Below are 21,214 nucleotides of genomic sequence, written 5' to 3' on the forward strand. Positions count from 1 at the left end.
TAACACCATGCCACATGCTACGCTGTCAATCAGAAAAGTGACAGAGCTTGGTCAGCATGCTTCCATTTTAAAGATGCAATCCATTTTAAACTCACTGTCCCACAAGATTTCATTAGTAACAAAATATATTTCAATGTCAGAAAATGCAAGCTTTACTGATTTTCATTTGACAAGTCAAACATTGAACCTTGATACTAAGTGAACATTAAACCATGAATGATAGGTTACCCCAAAATCATTTATTTACCCTCTTGTCATTTCAAGCCTGTATGACTTTCTTTCTTCAGCAGAACACAAAAGGAGATATTTTGAAGAATGTTCGTAACCAAACAACATAGGACGCTATTGACATCCATTGTAAGGACACAAAACAGACATTTCTCAAAATATATTTTTTGTGTTCCACAGAAGAAAGAGTCATACACAGGTTTTGATTGACATGATGGTGAATAAAACAGAATATGATTTTTTAAGTAAACTTACAATGAGATCTCAACAGCGTCTCCAAACTCCTCACAGTTGCCAAAATATCAATGTTTGAACAAATTTGTTCAAGACCAAATCATCTTATAGCTTTATATGTCACAAACAGTCTCATTTCTTATTTTATTAACAAACGTTCACGTTTAATTTCATTTAAAGACTTCAAGAAATACACCTTAGATCGAAAAAAGTTGAGATGAAAGTAATAAAATCTGAATCTCAAAGTAGCCTACCTCTGATAATATAAAATAAAGGTTCTTTGGGATTCACAGTGTGGCATTTCAAATAAAAAACAGAAATAATAAAAAAAGTAAGTGGGTTTTTTATTCTTTCACCTTTGCTTCCCCAAAGACATCTCAACTTTTAAATGATAAATTGGTGCTTGAAAGATCAAAAAAGGCAGAAAATATGCTTTTTAGTCTCTTTCTCACACAAGTGCGCATCTATGTGGACATTTTAATTTAATGTCAAACAATAGCAGAAATGGATGTAGGGGTTTGATTGTACGGTAGTTCACTCAGGAGAACAGCGGGACATTCAGCTCAGCATGCGTTTCCTTTCAGACAGACTGAAAAGCAGTCAGATCGGCCTATAATACAGAGAGAATTCAGCAGGACAAGCTTTTATAAGAAATGTTCACACGTGATGAATAAGTGGAGAAAATAATTTGAAGTTGGAGGGTTTCTTTCGTTCTTCCATTGATGGCAAACATATTTTATGTTCATGTAACCTTTATGCAAATGCCCTATAGATTTGTTCTTTGTGTTGTACATAAAGGCCTTTAAAGAGGCTACAGCAGACCCATCATCAGCACTTTTTAAAGACGAGAGTTACACCATTAATATCGTTCTGCTCCAGTTGGCACGACGCCTCCCAGTTATAACCACCCCTGATACTCTGTGAAGTGTGAGCCAGACTCAGTTAAGGAGGAAATAATAATGTAAAATGGTGGATAAATGGGCCAGAGATGACAGAAAACAGAATGGACGTCTTCTGCAGTATACTGTAGGTGGAAGAACGGATCCCCAGCTCTGCGAAATTAAATCCAGAAAAGATCCATTGTGGTCTTGAGGAGATGACACGGTGGCCCAGTTTCTGTGGCCAAGCAATTCTGCAAGGCTCCAGGAAACTGTGAGCAACGTAACCACGCTGTTACAAAACAGTGAGGCTGACATATGGATTGTGTGTGTGTGTGTGCACGTAAGTGTTAATATCTTGCATATACAACATAGTGTGCATTTGTAAAAACTACATATAAAAAGTAAATTAAAGAATAAAAGTTATAGTCATCACATTATTATACCCTAGAGTGGTGAACTAATACAAATTCTAATGGTTTCCATTACAAAAACCATTATGAACTATCAGCGGTTACAATTAAATCCATTACAAAATTCCTTAATGAAATGTGTTTTGTGCTTTATTCCAGTAGGATTTAATGGTCTTCTATTGGTTCCCATCTGCCAGATAACATTCCACTGACACATTAGAGACAGTAGAGACCCACAGAGACCATTATAGTTTCCATAACATCCCACCAACACATTACCAGCAGAGACTCAGGCACACCATAATAGTTTCCATTAAAACCAATACAATTCCCATTAAAACAAATTCATTATAACTCAGTTTCTATCGTTTTCTTTTTCATAAGGGTATTGTTATCACCAGAGCTGCATGTGAGTAAACCATTTGCGTCTTGTCCTGAGGAAATGTGTTTGCATAGACACAACGGTGTTATCTCGCCATCTGGTGGCCACGTAATGCCACTGCATCCATAAATTGGCTGTTGAGGAATAATTTTGGGCCAATTAAGGTCAGGCCCTATTAGCATTTGTCAGGAGAGACACCCCATGAAATGATAGGGACACCCAGGGTCTAAGCTGAAGCCCTCCAGACAGACAGAAGATGAGATGAGGACAACTCCAAACAATCTCATGTGATCACTTGAAATACACTCATCAGCCCGGATCTTAATGAACTGAATCCCTGCTGTCCTAACACAGTCCCACTTCTCACGCTTATGTTGTGTTCTACTCCTCCTGTTTCATTTTCTTGCTCTCTTCCTTCCTCACCGTCACGTTTGTTCTACCACACTCTCTTTCTTCATCACATTCCTGTGTTGTTGCCCATTTCTCTCTCTCATCCTACTGTATAACTGTTTCTCGTCTTCTCTGTTTTTCATTCTCAGTCTACACACATTCCGCGGATAAAACAAGCTCTTACAGCACCCTGCATGCATACAGATACGTGTCGGGGAGGGAAATGACAAATAAGAAAAATAAGCAAAGGTGAACTAGGGGGTACAGGGGCTTTTGTGATGTTTCCAGAACCCTGCTGTCACACCTGTGTATTATAGAGATAATAAAAACGGATATGACATTTCTGTCTAGTTCTGGTAAGTGGGTTGGAGCCAAGGTATGGGTTTGGCCAGTGTACAAATGAATTATCACAATATGTTTATTTATAGAAAAATATTAATTAGTTATATCAAATTTATAGCCAAGGAATAATGCCTAAATAAGACAACATCTTACATATCTATTCTCCACATTGCTTATATTGGGTTTACAGGGAGGCTGGAGGAAACACTGCATCCGAAATTTTCGCACGTTACAAAAATAAATTCGACCTCGTGTTGTGTTTATCACATTAACACACTGCCTCCGACATTTTTTGTCCGTCATATTTTTTTTCCTTTTGTCTGTGTTTTTCGCATCTGTAGCATTTTGACACTTCAGAGACACCGTACAAACGAGCGGAAAATATGGAAAAACGCATACGGATATTTCGTATTCTATGGTTAAGCTGCGGTCACACTTGACTTTTCCCTCCATTGACTTCCATTAATACGAGCGCGACTGACCGGAAACGAAAGCACTCCAACGATATTTCGCATTTCGATGCGTAGCAAAGTAAGTTCGGTGAACTCTGAACTGAGAATTCTTGTCACTTGAGACCAATAGAAGATCAAAACGTCACAGCATGACTTCTGTACCCTTCTAATGTGACCTATGTTCACGAGAATGTGGAGGACACATGAGGTGTAACGTTAGTTGTTAGAGATAACCCACAATTCTTTGCATCGGCCAACGTCTGTTTGCATCTGCACATTCAATCAAATATGTGGTGTTTAAATGTGAACAGTATACATTTTGTGTCATGTTTGTTTAAACTAAGCAGGCATATGTAGTAAATAGGTTTACAAGTGTATAGTGATTTTTTAACGTTTTAAAACAGTAAGGAAATACATTTTTCATTTTATTGGCATTGTTTAGGGTAGAACATAACTAACATTTTAACCTTCTAAAATCATGTTAAAATCTTTTTAATTAATTTGACAGGTGTACGAGTGCTGTGTTGTCATAGCAACATGGTACTTCTTGTTTCCTTCTCTGCCAATATGTCCTACATAGGATGTCTCGTTTAACTCTAAGTTGAGAATCCTCCGTATACCGCACCCTTCAGAGCATGATTCCTCTGGAGGAAACAAGGACGCAGCCTTACAAAATGAGCAGAGTTTATATCGCCTGTCCGCTCCCGCTCTGTGTTTGAGCTGCCCTTCACGCACCGGAATTACATCGACCAATGAAAAATAAACAATAATTCATACAACTATGTCGTGTCAAAAACCACCGGGGTCTCTTCAAGTACCACTAGTGGTACCACATGAGAACCACTGATATAGACAGAGATTTTTTATCAATTTACCCTACTTATGTGGATAAGGCACTCCTTTAAATTCAGGTACAAAAGGAAAATATACACCAGAGCTGAAGTGGTTTATGTGGAAGCACAAGAAAAAAATCTATTCACCAAAAAAAAAAGGATTTAAAATATGGTTAACAGAGATAAACAATGCCGTTTCTGTAAAAAACATTTGCATCTTTAGAGAAATTGCTGCTGTAATTCGGTTAATTGGTTTGTTTCTGGTCTCCCACAGCAATAAAATATAACCAAAGGCACTAAACGAAAAGTATCAGTGAAGATCAAATAAAAGAAACTTTACAGCGAATATATTGAAGAACAGCTTTTACTTTTATTTGTGGCATTCATTAAAGTTTCTGGTGTTTCAATTTATCATCATGCGAATCATCATTTTTGAACTTTACTCAAGGGCCTCTCTCTTCCATAATGTCTCCAGGTTTCTAGCAGTATCAGATGGAAATGGCATCTTTGCACATGGGTGAATTTGGGCCCCTGCAGTGACATCTTTTACACATACAAACATTCTTTCACAGTTTTCAATGTCAACGGCTGCCCTTTCTCTCCGGCACCTCGAACCTCGCACATCATCTCTGACAGTGCAGGTGATGCCATGGAATCAATTGTGTGAGAGCAGCTCTGCAGCAGGTCCAGACAACAGTCACCGGTCACTGTGGGGAGTTTGGAAACCATTGGAGAGTTTGAGATCAGGGTCGAACGGCCCCGCAGGCCACAGTGGCCTCAGTCTTTACACCCTGAGGTTAGTGTTTATACAGCTTCAGAATAAGTTTCCGAAAGGGTTTTGAAATGCGATCCAGGTGAAACACACACAGAAAAGAAAATGTGTTTTACAAGTTGTGCCTATGCTGTTCTCTACAACCAATACAATGGTAAACAAAACCCAAAATTAAAATGATTTCATCCTCATTCATTTCAAATCTGTATTTTCTTTTTCTGCAGAAGATATTTAAAAAACGTTGGAAATCGAAACATATTGTCCCCCATTTACTTCCACTGTATGGACACAATACCACTTTCTCGAAATATCTTCTTTTGTGTTCCACAGTAGAAACAGTCACACACAGGTTTCGAGTGACATGAGGGTAAATAAATGATGACATGATTTTTTGTTTCCTATCTCTTTAAAGCCACAAACAACAGCCTTTAATCATGACTAAATACACATTTACTGTACGCTACAGTCCAATAATGCCATTTTTTTCGGATTATTACACACATTTTTACATTTCTGTACCTTTTCCCTTGCCCCCCCTGTATATCATGTCTGTGGCAAACACCCATGGGCTATTTTATCTCATAAATTACACTGACGTGAAGTCTGAGTCTCATTATTTTGTGACTGTCTGCATGTACGGTATCTCACGCCTTGGCCATATCAAAGAAAGTTAAAAATAAAAGCAAAGAATGTTTGCATCAAATGTATATGTGACATCTCATCAGTGCCAGAAGCACACAAAAATCTTAATCAATGTCAGGGCGGTTTTAAAAGGTCACACATTCATCAAAAAAGGCCTGCTGGTCAGAGCTGTCAAAGAGCTTCTGCTCACCGTACGACGGCCCTGAGCCGGGGGAATATGGCTCTCGACCACTGTCTCGCCATTTTCCTCCCGCTCTTCTTTTCCCGCATCCACCAGCCACACAAAACCTTATTATTAACCAACGTTCTCTGACATTTCCCAGTATCTTATTTTAGCATATCCCTGAGCCTTCTATAAAGAGAAGCCTCAGGACAGATAGATCATTCTGATAAATGCGGGGCCGTCGCAGTTAAATGCGCTATCGTGTAATGTATTGGAATGGTTAGTGTTCAATCTTCATATTTAATAAAAGCCCACTCGCCTTGCACCGTCTGCGAATTCAGATTGTCCTGATGTGGGAGTTCTGCATCGGGATCTTTAGTGCTTCAAAGATAAACTAGGGCAAGTTGACGCGTGGGGAAGGTGTTAAATGTTGGTAAATCCAATTTTGCATCCAAAGTCCAAAAAAAAGGTTAACAAATTTATAACCTTGGCAAATCAAAATTACTGTTATTAATTCTTTCTTCTGAAAAATTATTAAAATGATAATTTTTGATTTACCTCCTGCAAAATAACAGTACAAAACCACACTAGCACACATTTAGAAAAGAGTAAACTATATACTAAAGTTTCATTCAAACATAATAATAGCTTATAGTAGACCATTTAATTACAGGTTGCAATTGTGACAACATGCCCCACCTCAAATAAATACTGGAGCAAAAATGTGACAACTTGCCCCAGTCTACTCTACTCAAAAGACAACTGTAACTACTAATATTTAAAAAGCAAAGAAAGGCAAATAATCCATGACAAGGTTCCTCTGATGTGCTCTCTAGTATTCTGCGTTATCTGTTTTGCTGAAACTAATTGGTCTATTTATCTGTCTCAAGTAAGGCAAAACAACATTAGTCACAATGCTTGCAAAAGAGATGGAAACTCTGGCAGCTATCATTGGTCATTCGACACGTCCAGCCAGCCTTCACAAATCAACTTATGGGCATGACATTGATCAAAAACAATGTGAAATTCCATTCGTCTAAATGTCCAGGGCAGTGAATGCTGTTCGTCTTAGATGCGTTGGGTATGCTGTGGTCTACATGCAGAAAGCTGTCCGGTAGGTGCGTGCTCTTTCACTCCAGGCTAAATTATTTAATGTGCCTGTGATGTTTTACTGAGAAATGTAAATGTTGCCCTCATGGATGTATCAAATGTTTTTAAATCAGATTCCACAAACCAGGAGAGCTATATTTTGACTGCTAGGGCAAACTAAACATGCAAGGAAGATAGAGACTTGAGGCTACTTTATTTCACAGCATGCATAAGCATCCTTGAAATATGTGTTTAAATAAAAGAACAAATGTGAAGCCACTCTTTTCCTTTTCTGCAAAGGGGATACGACTAAAGTCATTCCATCACACAAAGAAATTGTTGTGTTAATGCATTGCTGTGTGCCATACCAGGCTAAATTGTTTTATATGTTGAGATATACTGCAGCTGTGCCTGTGGCGTGGCAACAGGGTTGACTCTTTAAAAGTAAATGTATGTGTTTTTGAAAGAATGTATTTCTAATATTTTAACTATTACTTGTTTTATTCTAATCTAATGGTAGATTGTTTATGTTCAATAATCAGTTGTTTACTGTACCAATATCATGGTAACAGGGTTGACTATTTAACAGTAAATTAAGCCATTATATTAGAATTAAAAAAGAAAGTAATGGTAATATGCTAATAAAAATTCAGTGCTATCTAATATTATTCTAATGTAATGCTGAAAACATGTTCAATAATCATGTTCATGTACAAGAATCAGTTACTGTACAAAATCATGGTAACAGGGTTGACTATTTAACAGTGAATTTTGCCATTATATACTTTTTTTATAAATTGAATGCTAAAATGTTAATAAGAATTGAATCTAATAAAATGCTAAATAGTATACAAAGACATGTTAAATAATCGTTTACTGTACAGAATCATGGTAACAGGGTTGATTACTTAACATTGTCATCTCAGAGAGCCTATAGCAAAATGTAACATAAACAGGTTAAGCGGTTTGCCAGTCCAGAAAGAAGATGATGTTAGATTTCCATTGTAAAAGTCTCTGTTTACACGCATGTATGCAGTTGGAATGACCCCACGAATATGCCACAATATATGATAGGGAACAGTGAAAACAGCTACTGTATGTTTTTTTGCTAAACTCAGCAGAAGATGATATATTCATGAACACACAGACATTTGCCATATATGCAAACGAAAATTCAAAAACAAACACTCTCATACGGTCCAACAAAACAGACTTCAAAACCAGAAGCTCTGATCCTACAGATGAAAAAAAATGCTGATTGTTGACATAACCAGCTGATGGCAGCCATAGGCTGCTCTTCACCGTAGACATGAGAAACACACACACGCAGGCACACACGCACATAAATTCAGATGTTAGAACATCAATGTAAATGTTTGTTTATACGTCACCGCTTATGTAAGGATACCATCATACGTTCCATTTCAAATTCACTGAAATAAATATATGTTAAAAATAGGTATGATAACATGTCATTTTTCAATTGATGTACTGGATTATTTCATTTTATACTAAATTTGCAAAAGCATTGCATTGGCATTCAGGAAGCCTGGCAGTCAGAGAATATGTCATTATAATATATAATATAAATACTCTGAGGTACTTAAAGCATTCCTTTTTCTCTTAGCAATTAACAGATCCATCAACAGGGTAGATTATACAGATGCAAGGTCCCTTTGGGTTTAATGTATCTTCTAAAGGAAAAATCAATTAAGACTTGACAGGGTTTAATCACACTGTCAAGCTTCGCAAGGAACATCAAGCATTCCTTCCCCCATTCTCTAGAATCCTGAAACCTCCCAAACACATTTAATGGTGCATTTCTGGCAGGTTTCAACTCACACCGAGCAATGGAAGAATATTGCATCTGAGATTATCTAAATCCATGCTAGTGAAGAGTATAAAAAGCGCTGCCACTGCACAATGAGGAGATGAGCATTCGGGTAGTAAATTACCAGTAGCTTTGGGACCATTGTGTTGAAAGGACGAGGAAATTTCCGTCATTTTGATGCCAGGCAGTCCGGCTTATTTATTTATTTGTGTCTGGGAAAAAGTAAATATCGGAATGAACAGCTGCTCGTTCAAGGGAGGGGGAATGAGGCAAGAGTGTTCATGGGAGAAAACATCACAAAAATCTGTGTTCATGTTCAATTTAACCCAAAACACTCACCGGATTTACACATCTCCTAGCATTGCGTGAGGTCCAAAAAATGACGGCAAGTGTTTCAATGGCATAAAATGTTTATCAGGAGTGTTGTCTGAGCTAGTTAAAATAAGCCCAGTGCTCGCGAGAGCTGAAACCAAAGCGGGGTCTAGAAAACATAAAATTACTCGCTCTCCTCATTTCGATCCCCCCAAGGACTTGATGAGTAACAGCGAGATGGCTGCTGCTCTGTCTAAACTACTCTCATCCATCGAGTCTGTCACAGTTTCAGCCGTTATAACGAAAACGAAAGCTTCTGAAAATTTTAAACAGAGTCTCAACAGGGAACAGCGTAGAGGAGTGTGATTGGATCCTTCACAGTTAAACAGCAAGGTAATATGTGTATGATTGAACCGTGCCCTGTAATAATTACTCCTAGACTAGAGTAACCAAACCCAAAACACATTTTTAAAAGAACAGTTCACTCAAAAAAAAAAACTCACCCAAGTTGTTGCAAATCTGTATAAATGTCTTTGTCCTGATGAACACATAGAAAGATATTTGGAAGAATGTTTTTAACCAACAGTTCTTGGCCATCATTGACTAACATTGTAGGATAAATTGAAATGGCAGTCAAAAGGGCCCCAGAACTGTTTGCTTCACTACATTCTTCAAAATATCTGCTTTTGTGTTCAACAAAGACATTTATAAAGCAAATTAATCATTTTTTGGTGAAAAGGTTTCTTTAAGTTAGTCACTCACTCCCTCACCTAAATGTGTAGATATTTTTAGCATTGAGAATAGTCAAAACTACTCTCCCTGTCTCTCTACAGTCGGCCATTCCTAAATACTAAGAGGTTTTGACCACCTCTCCAATTATTTCTACACCTGTTTCTCCCAAACCTCACACAAACACAACCAGACAGACCCTTGGGGACATGTAAGAGGACCTGAAATGTCAACGCAGACGGCTTTCAGGCTAATTCACCTCAGGACTGGTACGGCTTCACACCTGTGCCCATCTGCGTATAGTGACAATTTTGGGGCTGTGGAGCTGGTTAAATCGAAAAAAAAAAAACTTCAGGCCTTCAGGGGAGGACGTGAGACTGTCCTTGTCATGGGTTGCAGACAAAGCGTGAGATCTAACTAAGCCCAGGGGTGCTCCTCGTTTCAGTATGGTTGACAGGGTTTCAGGGTTGTCCAGGGATGCTGTGTCTAGAAAGCTCAGGTTACCGGCTGGCTGTGATTTGGTGGAATTCTGACTGAAGCTTGTATACAGGGTCTGATTCAACTAGACAGGACTCTGTGGAAAGAATATCATTTAAACTAAAGGTGAAATCTCTAGTTTTCTGAACGCTCACAACATCAACCATTGGATTAGTCCCAGTTTTAATAATATTACATTGCCCATTTATAACACATCATTTAAAGCTGCAACCCATTTTTTTTTATCTCACTATTTACTCACTATCTTCTTTTGTGTTCCACAGGACAAATAGATTTTACATACTTATCAATGGTGACCAAGCATTCAAGCATTCTTCTAAATATCTTTCTCTGCGTTTATCAGAACAAAGAAATTGATACAGATTTGGAACAACTTGAAGGTGAGTAAATGAATGTCAGAATGTACATTTTTGGGTGAACTGTTCCATTAAGCACACACACACCAAAAAATCTCAACTGTCTCCATATTTTACGCTGATTCACAACACTAAGCTTTGAGCTGTTGGTACGATTTTGTGGAAAATTTGAGTTTGACATCACTTTTATTATTTACTGTGTGACTTTCTATCTCCTTCAGAACACAAAAGAAGATATTTTGAAGAACATTGGTAACCAAACAGCACTTGTGCCCAATGACTGCATTGTATGGACCCAAAATCCTTTCTCAAAATATCTTCTTTTGCACGGTCTAAAAAACACATCAAGTCCTGTAATATTCTGGCAAAAAATAAAAGTTAAATTTCATGTTTTTCAAGTTTTTCCAACGACATGTAAATTTGCAGTATTTCTATAGTTTGACTTTTTACCTTAGCCAATTAAAAAAATGTGAAAATTCTGTAAAATAAAATAGTAAAATTCCCTAAAATTCCTGTTTTTTAAAGTGTGTGTTCCACTGAAGAAAGAGACATATACAGGTTTTAAATGACATATGGGTGAAAAATGATGACAGAATTTTAACTATAAGATACAGTAACATGCAATTTTTGTTTCAAACAGATATGCCAATAGACAGGCAAAAGAAAGAGCTACACATCAAGCATTCAAATCATAATAACGTACAATTTACACAGAGTATCAACAGCCTAAACTGAAACTCCATTCACTGCTCTTTGTGAGAAATTCTACCAGCTATAGAACAAAAGACACCGCTTGTTGCTACCGCCCACAACAATTCCCAAGATTCAGCCTTACAAACGTAGTCCCAAATTCTCACCATTAAATTACTTCACAGAGATCTCAGGGAAAACAACTGGCAAGCTTTTTATTCCATTATTACAATGTTAAACGGAGAACCGGCACTGTCAAGGTAGCGCAGATGACAGCAAAAGATGTTGGAAGCTCACTTCAAGGACTCGCTTATCACTCTGAGCACAGGTAGTCTGGTTTCAGCTTTCTCTCCCTCCCTCTCCTGCGCTCTCGTCACATGTTCTTTCAGTATGGGGAATAGCAAATTTCAACAGGAGCCTGTACTGTCCCTCTCACATCCACCACCACAGAGAGTGATTAAATGAGAAACGATGGCAATCTCTCCCTCACACATTCGCTCCACCCTTTTCTCTTCCCCTGACCCCAAAACGCATTAACAAATCATAAGATGGTTATCTGTCTCATTCTGTTTCTGACTGTCCTCCTGGGAGGGTGACCGGGGGCCAAAATTCATTTGTAGTTTGGCTGTTTGTGTCCAAAGCCTCTCAGATATTGCTGTTAATATTTCAAAGGCTGTAACAATTTGGAGGCAGCAAATGGCAATTACATACAAAGAGCAACAAAGGGGTCTGGATCAGAGCTGAGGAGTTTGCTCTCCGTGATCATTTCTGAAGGAAACAAGAGTTGCGTGTGAATACACATGCTCAGATTTGGAGTCTAGCACCATATTAGGCCGGCCACCTGCATCCATTGAGTCCGCTCTTTCCGGAAATGATCTCATTTGAGATTCAGCGCACGCTTCGGCGGGGGAATCGCGCAGGACAAAGTTTCGCTTGTTTTATCTTCGGAGTTGAGGGTCTGAAGCAGGGCCAGATGGTTCATTAGCTTGACAGAGCCTGAAATTTGAGCCGCCTGACACTGCTTATTAACATGAGCGCAACAGAAATTCATTTCCATATCCAGTGCTTTTGAAAACTGATATGATTCTTACACCATTCAAACAAATCAAAATACACCTTGTTTCCTCTGTTTTGGGCGCTGGATGTAATGATCTAAAAAAGTGACGCTGTCAAATGGTTCAGTATACGTTTGCAACAAAATGAATCTGACTGGGGAATAATGCTCCTCTGGAAGGAAATAGAGACAACTTGTCTTTAATTTGTCTTTTAACAGCGTCTCTGCATTTACTGCGGTCATTTTGTTCCAGTGTCTGTTGGATTTCAACAAAATCAAGCCTCAGGAATGACATAAAGTCACGCATCGATGTGAAAAAATTAACACATGACAACATGCATGAAAGCTGTCAGGATTATTCCATCAATTTTAAATCAATTATTCATCAAACTACAGTTGGGCTTGTCAAAAATAATAATAATAGAAATAAAACACAGCAAAAGAATTGTCGCATGATTTTATATAAAAATATTTAGAAATGAAAGTATTTCTATTTTTTTGTTAATTTAACTAGTTTGTCCACTTTTTACTCCAAACTGGACTGATCTAAACCATGCTGTATGAAGGACGCTGTAACTGAAAGGCTTAAATGCTTATTAATATCAACTTGAATGAAAGCAAAGTTGTATGATGTTTTGACGAAAGGAACTGGAAATCATACCGATCATACATAAAATTCAGTGGAAGTTCATAAATGAAGATTATTAATTTAGACGGGTGTCAAAAGCAGGCTTTGAAGAAAAAATGATGGAAAAAGCAGGGGGAGTGTTCCACAGTAGAGCTTTGTGTCTAGCAAAACCATTGCATCATTATAACAACACTAAAGAGCGAGCTCTTCCATTTGCTGCCAACTGTGAATTACGTTCACTGCAACACGCTTCCATTTCACCAAGAACATGATCCAAAGCACTGATAAAAAAGCAAGCTTGTATCTCCATCTACAATAAATATGCGCATAAATATTTCACTGTCCGCATGATGGTAAACAATTGGTCATACGTCCGTTTCTTGCTAAGAAGTGCATACAGAACGTTGCCAGTGGACGCAAGCAGCACCTTGTGTTTTGAACAACAGTCTGTCAAGTCTGTAATTTCTTTAACCTTTGCTCTTATTTCTTCTTCAATAAATATTCACCAAATTCATTTTCCAAACATTTTAAAGTGATTTCGTTTATCATTATTTAAAAAAATGGTGGAAACTGAAGTGGCCGGCCCATGCTCATGCTCATATGCAGCCTCTCTCAAAAAGGCGACACATAATTTATGAAACCTATATAATGTTAATGATAATACCATTAAATGCACTTGATACAATGATAATTTACTGCATGCAAAACCAGATATGTAGGCCCAGGCTATGCCATTGCAGCAGGTGCTTGACATGACATCAATGCTGGTGGGCCGGTCCCCATCTTGTGTTTTGCAGGGGCCTCAAGGATTTGCGGCACTTCACTGCCCAGAACTAACAGAATACCATAGTAAAATCTTATAGTTCACCCTAAAACAGTGGTTCTCATCTCTGGCCCACGTTTAGAATGCATCTGAAGACTTTGGTTAGCTTGTCCAGGTGTGTTATTAGGATTGCGGCTGAACTCGGCAGAAACGTGGATCTCATCATTTACTCACACATTTGTCATTACTAACCTGTGTGACTTTCTTTCTTCTGCAAACATGTGAAATTTCATGAGGGTGAGTATACTGAATGATGACAGATTTTTTCAATTCGGGGGGGAGACCATCAGTAGAACATAAAGAATAAAATCCAAAACGCCACACCCCATGGACACTATAAAGTTTCTCAGCTCCACAAATCCTGTACATGTATATGTTTATTAAGCATACACTCAAATCCTAGGCATTGCTAAACCCCATTCGGCTACGTTTTAAAATTGGCGATGGGATTCTTCTAAAATGTCACTGAGATGTCCCCTGAGGGGAAGTGCTACAATCAGTTAGCACATGTATCTTAAACGTGAAGTTGAAAGCAACCCCTGTAAGAATAAAAACATATTATGCTAAAATCAACATGCTTGCGATCAAGTTAACGTTATATAAGTCTGTGCGTTTCCTGGCAATTGTACCCATGAGCTCATCATTATTTGATCAGCAGTTGAGCTACAGGAACCCTTAATAAGCCTTAATGTTTAATTTAGACTGCATTCTTTGTTCAAATTGGATAGCGCTACAGCTGTCCTGACCGCAGGAGTGACCATTACCCAGTGTAGGCTTTGCCGAATTTGTTGTCCGTCCCATTATGTGTTCACACCATGTGTTATACTCTTTGACAGCCTCTCTCATGAGGCCTTGGGGAGAGGATTATCTCTATCTGTTCTCTTTACTTCTCTGCCTCGCTCTGAAACCTGTCGCGAGCAACACCATCCACTCTCAGACAATTAAAGAACCAGTTTGACGAAGACAAAACCCTCTCCATTTAGAAAAGCAAACTGACAATAATGAGATTATGGCATCTGAGACTGCGCATCATTTCTCCAGCAGAAGCCTAAATGATGCACACTGAAATCATATTTGCTTAAGGTGTTTAACAAAGCACTGCAAATTGGAATCACACGAAGGGATTAAACAAAATGCCTCCTTTTTCTCAGTTCTGACAGTGTTTTGTCAAAGCACAGAGTGGGTGTCTGAACCACAAGTTTTCCCCCAGTGACACTGGAGCTAAATTTAAGTGTGTTGAATCTGGATCTCAGCAGAGACAGAGCCCTCTGCCAGTCACAGCGAACGCGTATCCCTATGGGTGATGCCGGCACGATGTGATGTTTATTGTCTCAATGGTTCGCTCTACTCATCTCTAAATGTCTTCAAATATTTATCAAATTAACAGCAGCAAATGTGTAAATGCTTGAATGAAGGTGATAAAGCTTATAACAGGATTGTTTTAAAACCATCTCCTTGAGCTGCTAGCATCAGGAGAAGTAGAATTTCATTTCCTGTTAATACCAGTAAAAATGTTCATACAAAGCCATTGTGAATGAGATAAATTTAATGCAGTGGTATGCCAATCATAATATGTCTGTCTGAAGATTAAAAAGAATGTCTGACCCACATTGGTTAATCCCTTTTGTAAAGACTATATTTCATTTTGAGAAAACCTTTCATTTATTCGGAGCCCTTAAAAGTGTGATGCTGGTTTTACTACCCATTTTATCCATCACGATCCTTTATTTGAAGCTAGTATTTTTGTTCAATCATCAATTCTTTGGGCTCCTAAAATCCTTGAAACCCTTGATTTCTCACAGGGAATCTTAAACAGGGGTTATTGAGACACTGGAGGCTCACCGAATCGACAATCCCACTATTGCTATAATGTCCATGCGAAATGGACTTAGCTGTACTGTAAAATAATTATTGAACTATCTGGGGTTCCTCAGACACCACACTGGCAGAACTCTGACGAAGTCAGACACACTGTCATCTTCTGTTAAAAGCCGTTTCTGGTTCCTCCTGTAAGGAAAATGGAGGCACACATTGTGATCGTAATTTGTGTATTAACAAACTGATTGAAAGAAATATTAAGACATGTGTGGGCAGGGGCGTAGCTACATGGTGGCCATTGGTGGCCACGGCTACCCCTGAATGATGGATGGCCACCCATCTGGCCACCTCTGTTGTGCGAAGCAGTTTTAAAATGTGTCAGAGTTTACTTAGTGCTGCGCAGATTATTTAACATATACACTGAAAGTAATGAGAGAACATTACTCTCGTGTTAATATGATGTCATACGTTGTTACACTGACACAAACTGTCGGAGCGCTATAGCTGAACAGCTGCTAACCAGTTTGTGACAGTGTAGTGTCTGTGTACTGATATTTTGTAGAAATGCAATGATGTCATTTGATTTATATAATTCAGTTATATGTGGTCTTGCAAAGACTTAAGGTGTTAGATTTTTCCTGATTTAAAAAAAGAGCATATACAGAACTTTAATACATGCGTAAATGAAAAAAAGAATGTACATTTGGTTGATAACATAAAATGACTCGCTAATGTTCATATAATTTGTAGCATTTATCTTTTTGTTATGTTCCAACTGTTATCTGTTTGTATGGCAAATTTTTAATTAGCCAAATAAAAAAACACGTTTAAGAGTAAGCAGGAAAAGACTTATGAAAGCATTACAAATAAATTGTTAACTTTACATTCTTTTTGTATGTTTTTGACAAGCAAACTATGTGTAATGAAGAATTGGTGTAAAAGGTAGAACTGAAAGAATTTCTGTAAGGATTTTTTGGTCACCCTATTAAAATCACTGGGTCTTACCTGGTCGCCTATAAGAAAAGTTCTGGCTCTGCCCCTGCGTGTTGGTATTTATACACTGGGAAAATCTGTGAGATTAACATAGAGAAGCATATTGCACATATTACATTTATTTTCAGATTTTGATTAACGTTCTTCACTGAAATCTGTTCCAATGTCATAATAAACTGAAGATAAATAAAAGATTCAACTCGCATTAGCTGAAAATATTTCATAGTTAACAGGGATTAGTTATATAGTGATATTTAGTAATTAATTAGTAATATAAACCCCCAAAGCCAAGCAAAAGCATGACTTTTCTTAACAACAGCAAACACAACACTCAAAATTGAACATTAGACACTAACCCGTCTTTCTATTTACTGAAAACACATTAAACAACAACAAAAATACTATCCTAATGCTGCACTCTAAAAAATGCTGGGTTATTTCTGTAAACACATTTTTGGGTTAATTGTGCTGGGTTATAATTTTGGGTTGTTTGAGGTACTGTTAACACACAGTTGGTTTGCTCATGCTGGGTCAAATGGACTGTAGGGGTTATTTCACCACTGAACAGCTGGGTTGGGTTATTTTGACCCAACCGGTTTGTTCATTTTTCCACTTCATCGAACCTTCTGGATCCTTCACGCGTCTCATTGTCAGACGGCAACACACATCACAGCAAGCTGATTTTATAAGGTAAATAAATATGATAATTTGATTATTTTTAATAACTTGTGGTAAGAGCACACTGATTTTACTGTTTAATGCAGTATTTGATCTGTCGCTGTGCGGAGGAAGTGTTTTGTTCTGTGATTGATTAACGTTAAGTAATTTAGCAGTTTAGCATGCTATTTTTTTACCAAAAAAGTCCTTAACAAGCGCTTTATCGTTATGTTATATATATGTGTGTACGTGTGCATATTTTTACTTTAAATGGTTTTTATCCTTCACGTTAAATCCTCATGTATGAACTAGCCTTAGGTCAGAAATACATGGTATTGTTCGGTTACTGTTTGCCTACTGTATGGCTTTGTAATATTTAGTAAGAATTAGATAATTTCATACAAACTTAATCTAAGGGGATATTTTTTCAAGTGTCTGTGACGTGCCGGATCCAACCAACTAGCAATAATTTAAAATTTAGCATTTTCGCGCATTTTCCCTCAGGTAACGTTACCGTTAGCTGCATTAGCTAAAAGCTAAGCCTCTTAATCTCACTGATTATTACAATTAATGACAAGAATAATGTTTGGAAAATTAAACAGAATTTTCCTTCTGACACATGACAGCAAACGATTGAAATAACTGACTTTTATTCCATTTTCCAGCTGGTAAAAATACTAGTGTTCTAATAGTTTTGGCCATCACTGTATGTTATATCCTCAGAAGTAAATGATATTCAATATGAATGTAGTGAATGAAGTAAAATACTAAAAGGGAAGTTTGAAGTTTTCTTCTAAAATTAGCATTTTTATAAGGCCACTGTGTTTGTTCATTAAATGCATTTTAACTTAAATGTTAGTTATGTTTTAAGACTAACTGTGATATATTTATCAGGTGGGGACTTTCATGGTGGAATACTTGCAAAATGCAAAGACCAGTGATGTATTCTGCACATTTTGTGCCTTTGGGACGAGGCAGCAATGACATACCAGACCTTCACCATTGTTTCGGGACATGCCATTGAAACTGACTTGTTGCTAAGATCTGTTTCAAGTCCTTTTCTGTGCTTGATGTTAACTAAGCAGTCTCTTCCTACTTAGAAATTTCTCCAGCATGCAGTTTATCGTATTGATGGACATGAGTGAAGAGGGAAGTTTTTGAGGACAACTGTTTTTTCTGGACACATGTAACATGCTTTAAGTTGTCACATGTATTGTCTGTTGCTTTGAGTCTTTGTTTGGCTTAGTTTTAATGGCACACTGTTTGGACTGATTCTCATGTGCCAATAATATATTTTTGAGTGTTCTAATGCTACAATGTTGATATATAGAATAGGAATCTACAGTGCCTAATTCACCCAGTTTTGTGTTTTTAAAGAAACTGATCTACAAAAACTTGTTTTTATGTGTCTGTAGGTGTTGGATGAAATGTATGACAATTGCACCCATTCAATAAATGTAAAGAAATGAATTGAATAAAAATGCATATTTACAATTGCATTTGTTTTGTGTAGTTGTATTACAGAAAAAATATAATAATTTTACATTCCCTTGAGATTATTTATTTTTATTGGTAAATATAAAAGTAGCAAGGCAATGGGAAAACATATAACCCAATGTTTAGGTTATGTTAACCCAGAAACACAGTTAACCCGACACACTATTTGGGTCAAACAAACAACCCAGCATTTTGGGTCAAATAGTTCAACCCAGCACTTGGGTCAAAATAACCCAGCGCGTGTTCTGTCCCATAGTTACCCAGCAGCTGGGTTAAGGTTGGGTTATTTTCTAACCCAGCAATTCTTAGTGTGTGTCTCACACAAAAAAAACTTCCATCAATTTGATTATTAAAACAACACAAATTATTCATGTATTGTCCCTACTGGAATGTGTCAAATTTGACGACTGAACAATAAAAAAAATCATATGTTGACAAAAATGTGCTATATTAACATGTTTAATTTAAAGGTACATCCCAAAGAACTGCTGCAGAACCTCTGAAGAAACACTTGGAGCGCCACTATTTTATTCCGTATAGCGCTTAAAGAGGTTCCCCTATGATTGAGTGTGGTGGAGTGAGCCTTTGGTTGCAATTTGTAACCTCACCACTAGATTCTGCTAAATTTCATAAACCAGACCTTCAAGTAAATTGGACAAGAAGCAAATTTCCTTTTTATTTGCATACAGCTTACATGCTAATGAACTAATTCTGTTTGTTTGTTTTCTTGCAAGTGGATGAGGTGTGGGTGGTGGTGGATGAAGAATACATTTCCTCTGTTGTTCTGTCATTTCCTCTGCTGGTTTTAGTGATATCAGCCAAACGAATAAATACAGCGTTTGGGACGGCTTGCAGTCCAGATTGCTTTTTAGCTTAATTTCTGAGTAGTCAGCAGTTTGCTTGAAATACATTTGCATCTTCCAAAGACACAGAAAAATGTTGCTTTAAAGAGCCAAAAATGCAGAGGTCCTTTCACCAACAAACTTTAAGCTGCATAGAAAATAAAATAAAAACACATACTGTACTTCTAAAACTACACAAACCATGAGGTAGGTAACATGAGTTCTCAGGAAACACAATGAAGAGCAGTCTAGTTTAATGATAGTGAATGCTTACATTTAGATACAATCAGCACTTTTTGCCTGATAGTACAAGTATGGTGGTGCGGTTCATTGCCACCGTATAGAAGTTAATGTAATAAATGTGGACACATTTATAAATAAATCAAGACACATTCATTTATTAAAACAATGTTTTATACAGTTTTTAAAGCAAAAATGAAAACCCACTGGCTTTTTTGCTTATCGTTTATAAGTTTTACATACCATTTATTATTGTCATGATTGCTCACGGATCATAATTTATTTTAAATGTGACTATTTGTAAGCGGTGATGTCCAAGTGGTTGAGCAGTTTACTTAATAATTAGAGCTCTTTTAATAAAAGTATGGTCTGGTGAAGCTGTGATGGTTATCATTGAGATTTTTATTAACTATGACATGCCCACTAGAAATGCAATCTGACAAAATGAAGATTGTGTCAATCTTTGAAAGACCCAGTTTAATCGCTTTACCAGACTGAATACCTGCTACATGACTTTTTTATTGTGAAAAGTAACACACGTGATGCAATAAGACTTTTTTTCTTACCAAATAACTGTTAAAAGCATCAGCCAACTGGAGGACAGAGGCATGTCTTATCTTCCATAAGATGTGGGGGGTATCATACTGATGCTTTAACTGCAGTTTTCTCTTCTTATAAAAAAGGCAAAATGGTTGAGTGTTAGATAAGTGCAGCTCTATGGCTTACTGAAAAGCTCCTAAAAACCACTTTAAAAGCTGGCAGGGCGGACCAGATGTGAAGAAGCTGAGCATGTAAGAAACTTTGAGTGATTCTATAAACTTTTATATGCTGAAAGAGCAGCCTAACTTGGAGCAGTTCATCTTTTCCTTCTCTTGTTAGAAAGCACACACAAAGAAATATAACATATATATGTACGGATAGTCCTCAAAGCCCGAGTCAGGTTTTAAACGGCAAGTCGAGTCTGACCTCAGGGACACCTGCAAGCTTTAAATGCTCGGTGAGGGCGCTTGGATCTGCAATGCGCAGTGGCCGGGGGATAGTTTAGGACAGCAGGAACCTGAACTGTAAATTCACCTAGAGTCCGAGCAACAGCAGGAAGGGATAATCCTATGAATGAGAAAGAAGAGATTTCAAATATAAGTCTATTCCTGTCCGGAGAATGTCATTACTGTATCTCTTTCGTGGAAATGGCCAAAAATGTACCCATCAGATGAACTCAAATCCATTTTGCCCAAATGTATCCTGCATGGCCCACATGATATAAGAAGTCTAACAGCCGCAAGCCTAGTGAGCTTTGACATAAGGGAACATATAGGGGTGGCTATAAAGTTTGTTCTGCGGAAGCTGTGCTTTTGGTCTAGAGAGATGAAGAACTACGGATTGATCCTTATTGCAATCTTCATGGTGTGCCATAATGCCCCCGTCAAG

This window comes from Triplophysa dalaica, chromosome 14 (assembly GCF_015846415.1).
Source record: "Triplophysa dalaica isolate WHDGS20190420 chromosome 14, ASM1584641v1, whole genome shotgun sequence".
NCBI lineage: Eukaryota > Metazoa > Chordata > Actinopteri > Cypriniformes > Nemacheilidae > Triplophysa > Triplophysa dalaica.